Genomic DNA, 16,653 nt, shown 5'->3' with positions numbered 1-16,653 from the left:
GCTGTCCCATGCAGAGGGGGGTGGTCCGAGGACGATGACTTCTGTCTTTTCTGAGTTGAGCTTCAGGCAGCTTCTGCTCATCCTGGTTGTGACATCCTTCATTCCATCCTGGTAGCTGAGTCTGGTGTTGAGGAGGTCCTTGATGAGGGAGAGGATGAGCTGGGTGTCATCTGCGAAGGATACTATGCTGAGTCCATGCTGTCTGACGATGGTGGTGAGGGGGGCCATGTAGATGTTGAAATGCGTGTGGCAGAGCGATGATCCTTGGGGTACTCCAAAGCTGATCAATGTGGGTTCGTAGAGAAAGGGAAGAAGTCTGATTCTTTGGGTTCTGCCATTGAGGAAGGAGCGGAGCCAGTCGTGGGTGGTACCCTGTATGCCGGCATTGTGGAGTCTGGCGGTGAGAGTGCATTGGGTGACAGTGTTGAAGGCTGCTGAGAGGTCGAGCAGGATCAGGGCAGCGGTGTGTCCTTGGTCGAGGAGTGTGCAGATGTCGTCTGTGGCGGCGAGTATGGCAGTCTCTGTGCTGTGGTTGCTGCGGAATCCGGATTGGGAAGGGTCGAGGATGGAGTTCTCTTCTATGAATTTTGTTAGTGGGAAGTTGATGATGTTTTCAGTGACTTTGGCCATGAAGGGGAGGAGAGAGATGGGTCTGTAGTTCTTGAGGTCCTTTCGGTCTGCTGAGGGCTTCTTAGGAAGGGGCTTGACTTCTGTGTGCTTCCAGTCTTCTGGGAAAGTGCCGGTTTCGAGGGAGGCGTAGATGGGGTGTCGTATCTCTGGTGCAATGGCGGCGGCAGCTCTATGGAAGATGTGCAGAGGGCAAGGGGCTCCTGAGTGAATACCTTTCATGGTTGATGCGTTGTCTTTGGTGGTGACTGGGGTCCAGGAGGAGATGGTAGGCTGACTTTCGTTGCTGGGGGGCGGAGTGGGTTTGGTGTCCTGTGTCTGTCTGTCGAAGTTGTCGTAGAGGGATCTTATTTTTAGGAGGTAGTGATGAAGCAAAGCTTCGCATTCGCGACGTGCTTTATTCATGAACCTCGCCCGTGTGTAATCCAGTAATAAGTTGTACGTCTTACTAACGTTTATTCTATGTTTAAACGAGCTTTCCCGACGCTTGCCTATGTGTTTTACTAAAATAATTAACTCGAGTCTTTTAAAATGGCCGCTGCTTGGAAGTAAGTGTCTGCGCATGCGTCAGTCACACTCACGTGTCCTGATGTGTTCGCGGGTTTGGAGGGAAATAGTTGTGCATGCGTAATGCATAGCTTTGCCAGTAACGTGGTACTGCTCGTGCCACTGCTCTTGTGTACGTATACATGTAGCTAACATTTAGACTGCATAAGTATATTTTATAGTGATAAGTTGAAAGTACAAACCCTGTGATGTGTTTTCATAATGTTATTTCTATGTATTAATTTGTTCTCGCTTACTTTTCATGTACCGCGGGGAATGGGGGTCTGACTGAGCCGAATGCCATCTTGGAGGGCCTTTCTGCGCATGCTCCTCCATCTGGGGAACTGACAACCTTGACTGGTGGAACTTGGCCAGCTGGCAGGGATGGGCAAGATGCTCCTGAGAACTGACCTGAAAACCCAGGAAAATGGAGCCATGTGTCCCTACTCTGCAACAATGTAAATTGTCATTGTATTTCCCTGCAGTTTCTCATGGGAACCCCAATCTTGCTAGGCGGTACCCAAAGATGCAAATAGGCATCCAAATAGTGTGTTATGATTGGTGTGTTACCCAAATCCTACCTTAGGACCAATCCAAATTGAGGGATTCTGACACTTTGCAACATTGGGGGGTGGTACACCGTCCCCAAACTGTATATCTACCCTGGGTTCACCTAGGGAAATTGTCCGACTTGTCTGGTTTAGCTGACCTGTCACTGACCCATCGTACTCAATAGGTGACTGAAGATACAGAGCGCTGCGGAGCACTCTGTCCGAAATTGACCATAGACTAAGGTTTTACTGAACCTTAAAGTGCTGGCGAAGCACTTTGCTGGGAGTTCGCTGACCCAATCGGGGTCTTGATCGATAGCTGCAGAGAGGGTGGAGCGCAGGCGTTGCTTCCAAACTGCGGGTGCGGTCCTGTCCTGAGCGGTCCTGTCCTGAGGGGTTCCTGTCCTGAGGTCCCGTCCTGATTCCTAATCTGAGGGTATCCTGTCCTTTCCTGGGTGTCCATTCTGCACCTGCTGTCCACTGAGGGGTATCCTTCCTTGAGGGTTTCCTGTCCTTAACTGACCCGTGGCCAGGGTTTGGTTTTCACACCAGTCTAGGTAAATATTGCTCTAAATTCTTAAAACTTGCACCTTTCTATTTTTCTGTCTTTTGCTTCAATAAAGACACACCTTTGCATATGTTGATTTTTCCATGCTTTGCCGCAAACTATTGAATCATAAAGTCATTTGCATATTTTCATAACAGGTGTTACCCTACCTGTTAGAAATCATATTTTGCATTGCAGTTTGTCATTTTCTGATATGGTCTAGAACGGCCTTACTTACATTTTCCAAAGAACTTTTGCCCTAAGTGCATAACGTTTCCTGTTGCATCCCATATTAGCATTTCCATGATTACCCTGACTTTATTTCTCTATAGTTATGTACTCTTCATTATTTTGATTATTGATTGTCTCATTCTTGTAAACTTAATGCTCAACGAAAACGAACTTTAGATAAAGCTTTTAAAACTTCCAGTTGTCCGTGGTCATTTTACAACAGTATTGAATGTCATTTTGAGTAGGTATTTTGCTGCCTTTCCCTTTACAGCTAGCTCCCTGATCCGTTGAGGTCATAGGTACCCGTGTCGGTGGATGGTAAGTCGGGTACGCTGAGTAATAACAGTAGGGAAATTCACACAAATTGGTAGCAGCCCGTGAAGTCACCCTGTCAATGAATAGTGTGAATTGAAAGTATATGGGCCCGAAGCCGGAAACGGCTAAATTATTGGCTGGGTGACCTCGCGCGCTCTATCAGTTTTTCTGGCTAGCAGAGGATGGTTAGGGACTAGTTGAAGGTTAGGCAGGATTAGTCAGACTAGTTAAGTCGGTAGCTGCTAGTATATCAATGCTGCTACAAAAGCGGCCATTCCGAGGGAACCGATCACTCTCTTGAAAGGTGTTGCTTTTTGAAAATTCATGAATTGTTTTATCATTGTTATTCTTGTTCTTATATTGTTATATGTATTAATCCATGCGTTTGTAAACCGTATCGTTCATTGTTGTCCGAACTCCCCGGGGAATTGAAAAGGCAAGTGGTGAATAGAATCCATTGCCTTGAGGTCGCAGGCTTAAGGAAGGTTAGGTGCAGGTTAGGATAACCGGGAAGCACTAACTAGGGTTTTTCTGGATACGTGTGTGAATAAATGTCAGTAACGAGGTTCATTGGCAAAATTCCCATAGTGGCGTAACCTAGTAAGGGTCACATCGGAAGAGTAGCAGGTTCCTCGGAGCTTGGGTGAAAGCAGAGGGGTCCGCTGGGAAACCTTAGACTCGGATATATCCCGGAGAAGTGGATGAGTTTAGGGGAATAACAGGTTCACCGATGCTAGAGTGAAGGGTAGGCGGAAGAGATCTACCCGCAGCGCGTGAAAAGTAAATGGAAGTAGTTTACTTGCAGTAACAGAAATCTTTCCTGTCTAGACACTTGAGCACTGTGGCGAATGTGTATTCGTTGTTAAATAACCAAGCACTAGCACTTTAGAAAGAAAGAAAGTTTCCGTTACCTTGTGAAGGGAGGGAGTCAGCCGCGAAGCGTCTCTGACGTCACTCCGTGCCGCGCTGGGATTGGTAGAAGCAGCGGGCGGGTAGCGGGGCTGGAATTGTAAAGGAGGGGTGAAGCGCCGGAGCGTGAGGACAGTCTCACGAAGGGGCCGCGCACCCATTGGTCGAAACTATTTTTGAACGCGTTCACCCATAGGTCGCACGAAATTGCAAAACGCGTTCTGATTGGAGGTGACATTGTAAACAGAGTTAAGCGTAGAAATCGTATGTGGCACTCGTATTGTCCAGAGACTAGACCCGATCCAAGAAGCCAAGGGTTTGAAAGGGATCAGTGGAAAGCCAATAGATACGATATTATGTACGGGACTAAGAGAAAGATGTCCCTTGTAAATAGGGTAAAGAATTATTTCAAAACGGACAAACCGATTAAATCCAGAGAGGGCGTTATTGTCCCGCCCCCGAACACTCCCGCCTCGTTCATGATGTTTGACCGAGGGTACAATACCTGTGTGTGGTTGGAAAATTGGGTAAAGTACACAAAAGATGACGGAATATTGGCTTTTCCGTTAGACGGTACTTTCAATGGCAGGATTTTATTTAATTTAAGAACCCGAATGAATGAATTGCATCCCAGACCGAGACTAACGCAGTATGAGGCATTAGAGGAATGGGAGATTGAGGCTTTCGAAAGAGAGAAACCCCGAATGGACAAAGGTCTGACCAAGTGGTACCCAAGGCTGAAACAAGAGACCAGGGATAAAAAGATGAAACAGTGGAGACAGAGCATGATTGTTGAGGGTCTGTTTCCCATGATGCCAGCAGGTACCCCTTCTGCGGGAGAGAAAAAGACAGAAAAGAGTAAGCATTGGGGAGCGCTTGGAGAGTCAGACGATGAATTGTTAGATGACATCTTTACGAGAAGTCCGCCCCCTTATGATGAGGGAACCCGACTTTCCAGTACAGGAGGGAATCCCCAGCGTCCATCTATTAAGGAGGAGGACAGATCCCTAAGTAGGGGGGGAGGTGGTCAAGTACTGCCCTATTTTGAGAATCCTGGACCCGCGGAGGTACGAGATATATATCCTAGAGTGCCCGTGAGCTCGGAGGAAAAATATTCCCGTGAAAGAGCCTTTTTCCCCGGACCTCTTTATGAAAACGAAGAAAAGCCATTAAGTTCAGGAATGCCCTTTTTGCAGCCTCCATATGGGGAGGAGCGCAGGTCATTTGGCACAGGAACTTTGTTCCCAAAACCAAATTATGGTGGGGGACCAAGTGAAACGCATCCTACTGCCCCGAGTCTTACCCCTCACCTGACCCCACAGATGATACCTGACCGGACATTAAGAAGAGTACTAGATGAAAGGGAGCAAGAGGCCCTAGCTAGACAGAGGACAGAAATAATTCAGAAAATCTCCCAGTTAAATACCAGTCCTGAGGCTTTGACTATTCCGGTAACAATCGGACCAGTGGTTCCATTGTATGGGAATAATCAAGGAGGTCCAAACCCTCCAGTTATGAACCCTATCATGGCCCCGCCGAGGCAGGAGCCCCTACTGATAGATGATCAGTCCAGTGAGTGCGAGTCCGAAGTTGTGTTTTTGGACCTGCCAAACAAACGGGAAGGGAGTGCAGAAGAGGCATAATCCTTTTAATGCGAAAGAAATTAAATTAGAATCAACGTCAGGTACTAGGAGTGTTTGTTTGGTAACTCCGGAAGAAATTGAGAATTGGAGTCGTGAATTAGAAAAACAGACTCCGCAAACGAAACCTTTAGACCTCTACAAGCTGAGGGTAGAAATAGAGGAATTGATGGCAGGAAATGTGGGATTAGACAGATTAAACACCTATTCTGAAGAAGAGTTGCTGTTTATGTGTAAAAGCCTTACCAGATGTACTAGGGTGCTCCACGAAAAGTTGACAGACACTGCCGCTAGTATGGGGGTAGATATTTCAAGATCCAAGCCCTTGCAAAAACCTTACAGAGCTCAATTCTCAGACAAAGATATAGAGAACTTGAATGTGTCAGGGAAAAAGTTGCAGATTAAAGAGCTGCTAGCATTTTTGCAGAAATGGGGAGACGTGGAAAAATGGAAAAGCAGGTGGGCACGAAAGAAAGATGAGGCTCGATCCAGACAAGCGACCCCTGAGTTCCCTTTGAGAGAAGTAGACAAGCCTGAACAGTTATGCCCCATGCGTGAAGTACCAGGTGGGAGGTATGTGCACGTTCCATGGTCCAGACAGGATATTGTGTCCTTTACTAACGATTTCCCGAAATTGCGCGAAAAGCCAGTTGACTGGTACCGGCAAGTGGAAAGGTTCGTAAAAGTGCAAAAATGCCTGTGGAAAGACCTGGATGGATTTTTCGACATTGTGGTTCCGGTAGATCTATGGACCGAGTGTAAAATTGCCATAGGCTGGCCTAGTGAGGAGTACCCGAGGGACTCTAGCACAGGGGAGCCGTCGATTGAAGTGATGAAAAAATACGAACAAGTAATGCTGCATTTGAAAAATAAGGTGCCAGCAAAGGAAACTGATTGGACCAGGATAGATAGAACCACGCAGGAGAGAGACGAGACAGTGCACTCCTATTATGAAAGGCTGTTGCAGGTGTTTAAAACATACAGTGGTATAGATAACATCGAGATGAAGGATATGACACATTTCATTTACAGGTTTGTAAACGGTTTAAGGCCTGAAATTTGTCAGTGGATAAAGGATAACAAAATTTGTTGGCACTCCAAAAAGATAGACGAGGTCCTGCGGTACGCAAAGTACTGCGAGGACGAGATGGCAGAAAAGAAAAAGGCACTCAAGGAAAAGGTCATGTGGGCTCAGGTGAAGCTCGCAGAACAGCAGGAAAAACAGTTGAGTAATATGGTCAAAAACACTCAGAACCAAAGTCCTGGGGGTGGGGGAGGAGGTAAGCCCCGGCCCAAAATGAGCAGGGAGGAGGCTATGAAGAAATTTCCCTGTCACCAGTGCGGAGAAATTGGACACTGGCGTAACGAGTGTCCTTATTTGCCTGACGATAACCCCAAAACACCTGATTTAACTCCACAGACGCAGAAAGAAAGACCAAGAAAGACTCAACCACAGGTAAAAACGGTTCAGGTGCCCCGAGCTCATAAGCAAGTACATAAGGGAAAAGGAACAGAGGGTGATGAGATAGAAGTCTGGGAAAGCAATGAGAACAGAAATGCAGCAACTTCGCAGTATCTGTTGAACGATACCTTCCTTTGTGATGACCAGTACTGACGGGGCCTGAGAGGGGAGGACGAGGAGTGCGTACTTGGCGCCTCCTTGCCGGTAGACCAGTCCGGACCATACATTGAAGGAAAGGTTGACGGAAATGATGTCACTTTTCTGTTGGACACTGGCGCTACCCGTTCTACTGTGAGAACAGTGGACGTTCCAAACCTACCCCTCTCGGGAGAAGCCATCCAAGTAGTGGGTGTATCTAATCAATTGATTAGTACTCCTGTTACCAAGCCCATGGAGATCTCAATTGGAAACTTTAAGGAAATGCATAGATTTGTCGTTTGTGACACCAGTCCAGTGAACTTACTGGGACGTGATTTGCTGTGCAAAATGAACTGTACCATCTTTTGCACACCAAAGGGTGTTGAAATTCAGACCCCAGACGAAGACGGCATTTATAAATTAATGTTAATCAGACCTGACTCAGAAATTAAACGAATGACCATGCAGGATTTGCCCCAAGAACTCCAAGAAGCAGTGAAGCCAGAGGTATGGGACTTTACTGGGAAAGATGTAGGGTTAATGAAAAACGTGGACCCCATACAGATAGCAATCAAGGACAATGCGGTATACCCCAATACTAAACCCTACAGAATGAATGCAGAAGTGAGAGCTGGTGTTACCCTGGAAATACAGAAATTGCTAGAAGGAAACATCATACAGGAAGTATTGAGTAGCCCATATAACTCACCGATTATGGGCATCAAGAAGCCTAGTGGCAAGTACAGAGTAGTGCAGGACCTACGAAAGGTCAACAAAATAGTGGTCCCCTGCTGCCCTATTGTCCCGAACCCAGCAGTGATTCTGTATCAGATTCCCTGGGATGCTGAGTGGTTCACTGTGATAGACCTGTGTCATGCATTCTTTTCCATTCCCTTGCATCCAGATAGCAAATTTCTTTTCTCATTTGCCTTCAATGGTCACGTGTATGTCTGGAACAGGGTCCCTCAAGGGTACACAGAGAGCCCCTCTATCTTTAATCAGATCTTGAAAAAATGTTTGGAAACTTTGGTCTTACCTGGGAACTCTGTCCTAGTGCAATACATAGACGACCTCTTGGTGGCGTCTAAAAGTCATAGGGATTGTGTGATTGACACCATTGCCCTACTGAATCACCTGAGTGAAAAGGGACATAAAGTGGCCCCTGACAAATTACAGTTTTGTGCAAAATCAGTGAAATATCTGGGGCACCAGATAGAGAAAGGGGTCAGGAAAGTAACATCAGAAAGAGTGAGAATAATTCAAAAGATGCAGTTACCCCGTACTCAGAAAGAGATCAGAATGTTCCTGGGAGTGATAGGATACTGCAGACAGTGGATTCTGGGATTTGCAGTCCTAGCTAGGCCCTTGATAAAAATGACCAAGAGAGGAACACCAGATATTGTAGAATGGGATGATGACAGCTTAACAGCCTTCACCAAACTGCGAGATTGTCTGTGTACAGCCCCTGCATTAGGAATGCCAGACTATTCCAAAGAGTTTGCCCTATTCTGTGACACTCGCGATAATTGCGCGTTGTCAGTCCTGACACAAGATCATGGCACAACGAGAAGGCCTGTGGCATATTTCTCTGCCACCCTGGATCCAGTGGCTGCTGGATTACCAGGTTGTCTGAAAGCAGTAGCTGCTACCTGCGCAAGTTTAGAGCAGAGTGAGTCCATTGTCATGGGACATCCGGTAACTGTGTATGTCCCACATGGAGTGGTAATTTTACTGACCAGAACAAAGACTCAGTATCTCACCCCTAGTCGGCTGACTAAATACGAGAGGATTCTTGTGGGTGCTGCAAATGTAAACATTGTTAGGTGCAGTATTTTGAACCCTGCCACTTTACTCCCCGACCCAATGGATATGGAAGGTGGGGTGGATGATGAGCATGATTGCATTGATTTAACAGAATTCAATACCAAGCCACGTCCAGACATTAAAGAAACACCATTGCCTGTGCATGACAAGGAATTATTTGTGGATGGTTCATGTCTAAGACATGAACAAGGAGGCCTGAGTGCTGCCTATGCGGTAGTCTCCTTAACAAAAATTGAAGAAGCAGGTTATCTATTTGACATAAAGTCTGCACAAGTAGCCGAATTGATTGCTATGATAAAAGCTTGCAAAATTGGGAAAAACCTACGCATAACAGTGTATACTGACAGTCAGTACTGTTATGGGGTTGTGCATGACTTTGGCCAGTTGTGGCTACAGAGGGAGTTCCTGACTTCCTCAGGTACCCCAATTCGAAATGGAAAAGTCGTTCAAGACCTTTTAGAGGCAATCCAGTTACCAAAGGAACTGGCAGGGGTGAAGTGTGTTGCTCATAAGAAGAGTATGGACACTGTATCACTGGGAAATGATTTTGCTGATTGAGTGGCCCAATGGTGCGCCAGAGATCGGTATATCGTAAATCCAAAACGAGGGGGGCCAGGAACCAGCTGCCAACTTCAGGTGTTTGAAGAAGTGCCTACATGGGATGAAGTGAAAGAGTGGCAGCAGGCGGCACCTTGGCAAGAGAGAGAGAAGTGGAAGGAAGATGGGTGTAGACCAAGACGTGTGGATGGTGTCATCTTAGGTCCAACTGGTATGCCTGTGTTACCTAGACACTTACTTAGCACAATGGCGAGGTTGATACATGAAGGATCACACATTGGTAGGGACGCCATGATTCTAGTGTTCCAACAGACTTGGTACAGTAAAAAGTTCAGGAAAGTAGCAGAGTCCCTCTGCCAGAGGTGCCTGTCATGTCAAAAGATGAACCCAGGGAAGAAGACTGTGGTGGAACTGGGGAAAATTGGGAGGTCCGGGGGTCCCTTTGTGAGAATACAGGTTGATTTCATCACCATGCCCCGTTGTGAAGGGAAGCGATATGTCCTTGTCATGGTCTGTTTATTTTCAAAGTGGGTGGAAGCTTTCCCTACTCCCCAAAATGACGCAAAAACAGTAGCTAAGTGTTTACTAAAGGAACTGATACCTAGGTTCGGGGTTCCAGTCACTATTGAATCAGATCAAGGCTCACATTTTCAGAATGAGGTGATCGCCGAACTCTGTAAGGCCTTTGGAATATCTCAAAAGCTTCACTGTGCATACCGTCCAGAGGCTTCTGGAATAGTGGAACAAATAAATGGAACTATCAAAAACAGACTAGCAAAACTGTGTGATGCATCTAAGATGAACTGGGTGAAGGCCCTGCCCCTGGTCCTGATGGGACTCAGAAGTGTTCCTGACCGCAAGACAGGCCTAAGTCCCTATGAAATCATTATGGGAAGAGTGATGAGACAAGCATGGGTGCCAGGAAGCAAACTGTTGAGTATTACTGATGATTTGGTGCTTGAATACTGCAAGAGATTGGGTGACCAAGTGCGTTCTATCTCTCGCCAGATCGGAGAAGACGCCATTCTCAATCCAACGACTCCCCTCCACAAACTGGTCCCGGGGGACTGGGTGAAGATAAAGAAACATACTCGGAAGAGCTGCCTGGAGCCAAGGTGGGGAGAGAAACATCAGGTGATCCTGGTAACTACCACAGCAGTAAAGTGTGCAGGGGTTCCACGCTGGGTACACGCCAGCCACACCCAGAAGGTATTACCAGACGAGGAGCCTGAAGAAGAAGGGCGTCCAGCAGAGGACTCTGCAGGAGCCAGACCAGAAGTAGCTGACGACGTACAGCCCAGTACCAGTCGAGCTGCAGAATCAGCAGATGTTGGCCCAAGAATAGTTGATAACGAACTACCAGGAGCCCAGCCTGCTGAAGGGGTCCAAGAAGCTGAGCCAGAAGTAGCTGAAGACGAGCTGCCGAGCATATGGCCAGAGGAGTGGATACCATTGATTGATCTCACTGAAGACCCCATTCGAACAAGTGAGCGACTTTGGGAAGGTAGAGAGTGGAATAGAGAGGAAAAGAAAGGCACAGGCGAAGAACCTCAGGATCTTGAGATTCACATCAAAACTGAGGAAGGAGAAGGTCAGACAGGGACAGAGCAAGTGATTGATACAGAACAAGTGATTGATACAGAACAAGTGATTGATACAGAACAGGTGATTGATACTCCTCCACTGACTCCTGATGTCGGGAAGGGACAGACTAGACATAGCGTAATAGTTCGAGCAGAAGAAAATCAAGAGATCGAAGTGCTTGAACAGGATCAGATAGGATTAGAAGAACGTGTTCAGGAAACAGAAACAGAGACATTTGAAAGGCAAAAACAAAATTCTCCTGAACAAGGCCAGATTAGTAACCAGGCGGAAGAAATAGATGCTAGCCCTGGAAACAGTCAGATAGAAGAGGAAGAAACTGGAACAGAATTGCCACAAACTAAGGAGAACAAGAGGGCAAGAGAAGAAAACGAAGTCCAAGTACCAACTAAAAGACTCAAGAAAAGAAAGCACATTGAGCCTGGATACATAAAGAAATTGAGACTGAGAATAAAAACGGTAGAAGAAAAACGTGCAGAAGAAAGGAGAAGTGCTCGCATAGCAGGACAACCAGAAGACACTTCCAAAAGAAGGAGTGATCGAATAAAGAGACAAAACAAAAAGTACAAGTCACCTGAATGGACACTTGTGTTGGAAGAATTTGAAGATCTTGATCTAACTGACGAGAGCGACGGAGAACCCGTCCCTGAGTACTCTGCCGAAGAAGAAGACGAGCCACCGTGAATTTGCACAAAGAAAGCTACTCGTGTAAAGTCACAAAGAGGGGTCGAGAAACTTCTTCTGAGCCAAAATGTCTGATTCAACCGTGAATGGTAGACCTAGTCGCAGCTGTTGCAAAACTTGCTGCAAAGTATGTGTATGTAGTACAGTTGTCCTGATATTAGTTTGGATAGGACTAACAATTTTCATTCCCTTTGCTGTAAGCAAAAATACTAATATTGTCCCTACTGAAATTGTAAATACTGACAGTGAGGAGCTGACAACACAGAGTGTAGCCAGACATGAGAGAGCACTGAGACAAACAAAACAAGACTTAGAAGCATCAGATGAGGGAGAACTACATTATCATGGAGTTAAGAACAGGACACACTTAAATGTTTTCGCAAACTTGTTAATACACTATGTAGAGACTATGGAAATTGAAGATTGCTATGTCTGCATGAAGCTACCTACTTCTGTAGCTGAAGGCGTGACATACCATCACTTGCCGCTGACATATGGAATCTCCTGTAACATTTTATCTAGTTTAATTTACAAAAGAGGACCGTTACAGTACTATTACTCTAATAATGACGTGATCTTTTCTGAGCTTCCTATACGTGGGAACTTGAATCCTGTACATACCAAAAGCGACGTGATACGATATATGGGAGACTACTTTCTGACTATTGGTGATATTGACATAGGTGACGCACACAGAGATAACTTGACTTGTTCTTTGCGTGAGCAGGAAAAGATGTTCCTGAACATGGCAGAGAAAAGGAGAATTAAAATACAAAAGAAAGCAAATGACGAAAGTCAGAAAAGACCAAGGTGGGCAGAGAACATGGAAGGCACCTCAACTGGTGGGGCGGGTCCTGCTCTGTTGCTGGATTTTGAAAAGAAAGGCAAGCTATGTCTTCACCGCGAGAAGACTAGCTATTATAATAACATTTTCATTGGTTCCAGTGAATGCGAACATAATTACAAGGTAATTGGAGGTTGGGGTTTCAAAAATGGGTCAGAGCCTGTGTTTCCTGGAATTTATTATATCTGTGGGGACAAGGCTTATTTCAAATTGCCGGATCACTGGTATGGAAGTTGCTATTTTGGCATTGTCTTCCCGAAAATATACCATGTGAATGGAGTCGCTGGAAGCAGTGAAAATACTAATGGCTTAGTGCGTAGTAAAAGAGAAAGTATAGGTGAAATAATGGGTAGTATTTTCAGTGCACTGATACCTGGAGTGGGAGTGGTTCTGAACACTCACAGAATTTGCAAATTGTCCACTATAGTGGATGTGTTGTCTACTGAGACAGCTCATGGATTTCTGCTGGTCAATACCGAAATGGTTGCGATCAGATCAATGGTTTTGCAGAACAGACTTGCTCTTGATACCTTATTAGCAAAAGAGGGCGGAGTCTGCCGGATGTTGAAGGCGCAACATTGTTGCACTTATATTCCGGACAAAAGTGTGCAGCTTAAAAGATACGTGAAAAACATTACTAATTTGGCAAAGGAACTCAAACCACTCGAGGTTGACAGTGCCTGGAAGAGACTGGTAGATGGTCTCTCAAATGTAGGTCATTGGCTTGCTAGCGTAGGTAAAGGCTTATTGTTCAAGGTACTGATGCCAATTGGAATTATAGGGCTTATCCTATTTTTTATATTTGTCTGTTGCAAGTGTCGTAAACACACTGGAAAGCATCAAGTGAATGCCAGAGGAGTGAAACGAAGTGTGGATGAGCTTGAATTGGAAGAAATGAATAATCAGATATACAAAAGGGTGAAGAATTCTCACCCTACCAAAGATGAAAAGGAGAAATTGAATCGTTTGCTGGAAGAGATAGAGATGTATAAGGTGTGATAAGTTGGCATCTGGTTCCACTTATTTTTGTGATGATAGTAAATATCATCAAAGAGGGGATTGATGAAGCAAAGCTTCGCATTCGCGACGTGCTTTATTCATGAACCTCGCCCGTGTGTAATCCAGTAATAAGTTGTACGTCTTACTAACGTTTATTCTATGTTTAAACGAGCTTTCCCGACGCTTGCCTATGTGTTTTACTAAAATAATTAACTCGAGTCTTTTAAAATGGCCGCTGCTTGGAAGTAAGTGTCTGCGCATGCGTCAGTCACACTCACGTGTCCTGATGTGTTCGCGGGTTTGGAGGGAAATAGTTGCGCATGCGTAATGCATAGCTTTGCCAGTAACGTGGTACTGCTCGTGCCACTGCTCTTGTGTACGTATACATGTAGCTAACATTTAGACTGCATAAGTATATTTTATAGTGATAAGTTGAAAGTACAAACCCTGTGATGTGTTTTCATAATGTTATTTCTATGTATTAATTTGTTCTCGCTTACTTTTCATGTACCGCGGGGAATGGGGGTCTGACTGAGCCGAATGCCATCTTGGAGGGCCTTTCTGCGCATGCTCCTCCATCTGGGGAACTGACAACCTTGACTGGTGGAACTTGGCCAGCTGGCAGGGATGGGCAAGATGCTCCTGAGAACTGACCTGAAAACCCAGGAAAATGGAGCCATGTGTCCCTACTCTGCAGCAATGTAAATTGTCATTGTATTTCCCTGCAGTTTCTCATGGGAACCCCAATCTTGCTAGGCGGTACCCAAAGATGCAAATTAGGCATCCAAATAGTGTGTTATGATTGGTGTGTTACCCAAATCCTACCTTAGGACCAATCCAAATTGAGGGATTCTGACACTTTGCAACATTGGGGGGTGGTACACCGTCTCCAAACTGTATATCTACCCTGGGTTCACCTAGGGAAATTGTCCGACTTGTCTGGTTTAGCTGACCTGTCACTGACCCATCGTACTCAATAGGTGACTGAAGATACAGAGCGCTGCGGAGCACTCTGTCCGAAATTGACCATAGACTAAGGTTTTACTGAACCTTAAAGTGCTGGTGAAGCACTTTGCTGGGAGTTCGCTGACCCAATCGGGGTCTTGATCGATAGCTGCAGAGAGGGTGGAGCGCAGGCGTTGCTTCCAAACTGCGGGTGCGGTCCTGTCCTGAGGGGTTCCTGTCCTGAGGTCCCGTCCTGATTCCTAATCTGAGGGTATCCTGTCCTTTCCTGGGTGTCCATTCTGCACCTGCTGTCCACTGAGGGGTATCCTTCCTTGAGGGTTTCCTGTCCTTAACTGACCCGTGGCCAGGGTTTGGTTTTCACACCAGTCTAGGTAAATATTGCTCTAAATTCTTAAAACTTGCACCTTTCTATTTTTCTGTCTTTTGCTTCAATAAAGACACACCTTTGCATATGTTGATTTTTCCATGCTTTGCCGCAAACTATTGAATCATAAAGTCATTTGCATATTTTCATAACGTTTTCCCATGTTACCCTACCTGTTAGAAATCATATTTTGCATTGCAGTTTGTCATTTTCTGATATGGTCTAGAACGGCCTTACTTACATTTTCCAAAGAACTTTTGCCCTAAGTGCATAACGTTTCCTGTTGCATCCCATATTAGCATTTCCATGATTACCCTGACTTTATTTCTCTATAGTTATGTACTCTTCATTATTTTGATTATTGATTGTCTCATTCTTGTAAACTTAATGCTCAACGAAAACGAACTTTAGATAAAGCTTTTAAAACTTCCAGTTGTCCGTGGTCATTTTACAACAGTATTGAATGTCATTTTGAGTTGGTATTTTGCTGCCTTTCCCTTTACAGCTAGCTCCCTGATCCGTTGAGGTCATAGGTACCCGTGTCGGTGGATGGTAAGTCGGGTACGCTGAGTAATAACAGTAGGGAAATTCACACAAATTGGTAGCAGCCCGTGAAGTCACCCTGTCAATGAATAGTGTGAATTGAAAGTATATGGGCCCGAAGCCGGAAACGGCGAAATTATTGGCTGGGTGACCTCGCGCGCTCTATCAGTAGCAGGAGCCGAGTTTGTTGCAGAGGTTCTGGGAGGGTGTGACGTCTGTGGCTTCGCCGGGTGGGTTGGTGAAATCGTGGATGATGTTGAAGAGTTCCTTGGCGTTTCTGGTGTATGCGTGGATTTTGTTACGGATGAAGGTCCTCTTTGTGGATCTGATGAGTTGGTGGTATTCTGTGATGGTGTTCGTGTAAGTGGAGTGGTCTACTGAAATTTTGCTGTTTCTCCAGTTCTTCTGGAGGTGTCTGCAGGTGTGTCTGGCTTCTTGGAGGTGAACCAGTCACTGCCTAGGTCGCTGTCTGTCAGGTTGCGGAGGGGGGCAAGCTAATCTGCGCAATTGGTGATCGATCTGTGAAGTACTTTGGCTGCGGCGTTGGGGTTGGTCGTGGTGCGGGGGGCTTCGCGATTGAGGGTGGAGTTTAGGTGTTCCTCAGTGATCTTGTTCCAGTTCCTTCCTAGTCGGCGGGATGCCGGTTTGGGCGCGGTGGGTTTTTTGACGTGGAAGTGAATGCAGTGGTGGTCCGTCCAGATGGGTTGCGTGGTGTGGCTGAAGTGGACGTTGTAGTAAGAAAAACAAGGGTACCCCAATAATTAAACCGGGTGGAATATTGTTTCAGAAAACAAATGGTTATTGTGTGGCCAAAATTGGTCCAAAAAAGGGAGGGGGGGAGACGCAAGGACAGCGTCAAATTTAGGGAAAATGAGCTTAAGTCTAGAACGATAATTGATATCTCAGGGATCAAAAATTAGTGTGACTAGGGACACATCAGTTAAATTAACGTTTGTTATTTAATTTATGAAAATATTCAAGAAATAGTTCAGGTGCTCACATAGAAAAGTGACAGCAAGTGTGATGTGATAAGTGTCAAGGAAGTGCAGGTCCTGCTAGGTTTCTTGAAGTTTTCTTGTTGAGTAGTAATGATGGGCTGTCACATGGCCAATGGGGACATTGTCATTTTATCTAAGTTAGCATGAGCACGCTTCATCTTGCCTGCTGATTTGCGCATGTTACTGCACAACTTCATTTTTGCAATCATTTCTATGGCTGTTTTCACATGGGCACTCATCACTGTGTTCACTCTGTGCAAATTCCTGGGATTTTGACTGAACATTGTGAGCAAGGTCAAACAACA

Source organism: Lissotriton helveticus, chromosome 3_2 (genome assembly GCF_964261635.1).
Source record: "Lissotriton helveticus chromosome 3_2, aLisHel1.1, whole genome shotgun sequence".
NCBI classification, from domain to species: Eukaryota; Metazoa; Chordata; class Amphibia; order Caudata; family Salamandridae; genus Lissotriton; species Lissotriton helveticus.
Note: the sequence above shows the minus strand (reverse complement) of the source record.